At 33.3% G+C, this 3,738-nt stretch overlaps 1 pseudogene; it reads left to right on the top strand.

Annotated features, from left to right (window-relative positions):
- Positions 1-2,156: 2,156 nt before the first annotated feature.
- On the top strand, positions 2,157-3,265 carry LOC149263735 (uncharacterized; annotated as a pseudogene).
- Positions 3,266-3,738: the final 473 nt, after the last annotated feature.

Raw genomic sequence — 3,738 nt, 5'->3', positions numbered from 1 at the left:
AGTGTTGAATAATAAGGTTGGCGCCACTTACTGGTAAATGCTCAGTAAACTGAGCCCATAAGCCAAACCCCATTAAAAGACGATCTCTCCACACCTCAATTATCCTACCGTAATGGAAATAAAATTTTACCTTGACTTCAAATTTAAGTTTGGCTATGAAGTTGAGCATGCGAAATAAGTACAGCAGCCTTGTCAAGTTACAAGTATTACAATGGAATTAAGGGTAAGATGTGTTGGGCATGTGGAGATTTAATGCTAATATTTTTTTAGCATAAGGCTCATTAAAACTTGTTTAAGGTATAGTTTGGTAACTAATAAGACCATTATCTTTAATGACACCCCTTTTAACTTGCTTTGTTTTCATATCTAATTGTTTACTTTGGCTAGGATGAACCCAAGAGCATAATCAAATGGAGGGATTTTTGAAATCGCTTGTTTAAATATTTCACTTAAGTCTCTTATGATTTTTATTCATTAAATTTGATGATTAACTACTAATTCTCATTAATTATATTCAATGATTAATTTGTGTTTAGTTTTAGAGAGTTTTTTTAAATTTTATTGAAAATTTGTTTCAATTTTCTTTAACATTTATGATAATTTCTATTTAACTTACTACCTCTTTACCATATTTACCATTCAAATTAATGAAAATATTTAAATATATTTATTTAATTTTTTTTAACATTTGTATTTAATAAAATTTCAACATGATATATTAAAAATGATGATGATGATGATGATGATTAACGTCCATTAAGACCAATGAGGTTTATCAAACCTAAAAAAAAAGATTGATTGAGACTTTTTAATATTTTATTTCTATGATCAAATAGAAGGGAAAGAAGCGTTCCTAGATCACTATAGTTTTCTTGATTGAACAAGTCAAGAAGGTTGGTAGTGTGGTAGATGTTTTGGAAATGAGAACGAATGTGAGTAAGAGCCGAACAATCCAAGAGAAAGTGATTTTCATCTTCAATCCTCTTAGTATCGCACAATTGATAGATTCTGTAATATCCCTCCCCTTAATAATAAATAATAAATAATAATATAATAATAAATAATAAAAAATAATAAATCATAAATGTTAAATAATAAATAAAAACATATACAAAGAAAATAAATAAAAATAGTAATAACCACATTAAAACTCTAAATAAGAAGAAATAGAAATAAAACAAGAAAACTATAAAAAAGAAGGAAATACAACAAGAAAGCTAAAAATCAAAAGAAAAGTAAAGAAATAAAACAAGAAAGCTAAAAATCAAAAGAAAGTTGCATGTAGACACATGGAGTGTGTGCATGTGGTTTCCCTTCCAATGTTGTTCTATTTAATAGATGGTGAGGAAGATGAGAGGCATTCCTGCATTCCATCATTCCGAGATTCTATCTTTCATTCTCTTGGGAGAATGGTATTCTAAGACTTAGGAGTCACTAGCAGTAGTACGTTGATTGAGGGCTCGGGGTGGCTAGTTGTAGCAAATCCTTGCTCAATTGAGCCTATGGTTGGGTGGAGAGTCGTCCCCAAAACCTTGTTACGGTAAGCCTACTTCTATCATAGGTAAGCATAGGTAAGCACTATTCATAGCTTGAATTTAGTTAATTAATTACATGTTATTTGGCTAAGTAAGGGCCACTCTGATTTAAGTTTAATGTTAATCAGTTAATTAGATATTTATTTTGGGTTGTTACATGTGGTATCAGAGCTTAGGTTCAACTCTTAGGGCCTATAAACATTTTAAAATAGAAAAATTCGATCTAAATGATTTATCGATTTCTTTTGGGAAGCCGTCAACACTTCTGAGCGAAAATCTCTCCAGTATTTGAAGTTGATTTTGAAAAATAAATTATTCAGAGCATTGGAATCTATAATTTAATTTCTGAGGCTGTTATTCACCCTACCTAGTGCGTAATTTTCATCGTTGAGCTTTGACATCAATTGCTTTGAATTTTTTTTATTTAAAGGAAAATCAATTTCCTTTGAGAGAAAGGTTATCATTTTAATTTTTATAAAATCACTATAAAGAATTTTTTTCAATTTTTCTTATTTGTAAACTTTCCTTAGTCTTCTATTATCTAAGAGCTTTAAATTCCTTAAAAAAAATATTTATCTTCCCATTAAAAAAAAAGAAAAGAAAAGAAATGAAAGGGAGAGTAGCATGGAGATTACTATCAGCGACAGGGGACTGCTGTCCCTTATCTTGACACGCCTATCAGGGCCGCAGGATCTGCTCTCGGCATCCATGGTGTGCACAATCTAGAACGAAGTGCTCACGTTGGCAGCCAAAAAGCTCACAATCAGGGCCTGTGCACTTCTCCCTTCTCTTGTTTCTCGCTTCAAACATGTCAAGCACTTAAATCTCTTTGAGTGCATGGATCAATTGCAGGACCAAGATCTTTAGTTGGCCTCCGAATGCCTTAAAAACCTAGTTACTTTATCATTAGGGAACCCTGACAAACCACAGGAATGCATTTCAAACATGGGGTTTGTAGGGTTTGCGAAAAATTGTACTATGCTGGAGGATGTTGCCTTGACTTCCATACCCAATCTGCAAGATTCGGGTATTGAGGCGTTGACTAGTGTTTGTAAAGGGCTTAACGCTATCAATCTCGTGAATTGTAGGAAATTGTTTGATAATGCCCTGGAAAGCCTTAAAAACTGTGACAATATCCAAGAATTGGGTTTAAAGCGTCGTTTCTGATTCACTCCATCTGGTTTGATAAAATAGGTGAGAATTGTCAAACACTTCTGAAGTTCACACTCAAGCTTGAGTCGTCCGTCGACATTACCCTGGCCCTCCAGTCTCTGGCCACTCACTACCGCAATCGGCAGGAACCGTCTTTACAGTTCTGATGTACGGACTTGTGTGGGAATTACGAGGGTAATCTCTGGTTTGGTAACACTTGCTTTGTCTTGTAACTGGACTGCTTTAATGCTTGGTAAGTCATTGTATCAAGGCCAAACCGTAATAGAGTATCCTAGAAAGCAGTGTTGCGTGATAAATTTGCAAATGGACGATGACGTGGCTTTGCTTCTATCTCGATAATTATATGCCTCTGATCTAGCAGTAGTTTAGTAATTATATGCAGTAGATATTTATATGTTTCTGATAGCGGTCTTTTAGTAATTGTATGTAGCAGATATAGCAACAGGTATGTAGTTGTAAAGGAGGCAAGGACTATTCTATTTATAGGCCATCACTTAGGGACAAAATACTCTCAAAAAGGCTTGAAAACTGTGATTAATATTACTATGGATGACATGGCCTTGATTCCACATCCATTAAATGAATTTAGTATAGTGGCAGAGATATAAGGTGTGCAAGGTAGAATAATTGTTTCATCTTTTCAAACATTTCCATACTTTATGTAATGCATATTTTCTGGGTTTTTAGCTGGAATAGTCTCCGTTTGAAGCTCACATGTGAACTCTATTTTAAAGTGCAATATTGGATAGCACATAATGTATTGAGCTACTGTCTTCTGCAAGATTGTTGTGCCAATTTTATTTTCTAATTGGTTGTTTATTTGAGGCTTATTTTCTAATTGGTTGAATGGAGGCATGGATTCAACAAACAAACAAAAAAAAATATATGAAACATTGACTTATGTTGCGGAACGGAATAAGAATTATTTGATCAATGACATGTTAATTGTTTTTGAATGGTAAATTAGTGAGCACGAAGTGTCCATGAAAACTAATATGCGTTGAAATTTGTTCATAGAGATTTTAATGTT

The sequence above is a fragment of the Pinus tabuliformis genome, chromosome 6 (assembly GCF_031772625.1).
Source record: "Pinus tabuliformis cultivar Carrire ecotype Pingquan chromosome 6, CPIR1, whole genome shotgun sequence".
Taxonomy (NCBI): Eukaryota; Viridiplantae; Streptophyta; class Pinopsida; order Pinales; family Pinaceae; genus Pinus; species Pinus tabuliformis.
This window is presented reverse-complemented; position numbering and strand designations above follow the sequence as displayed.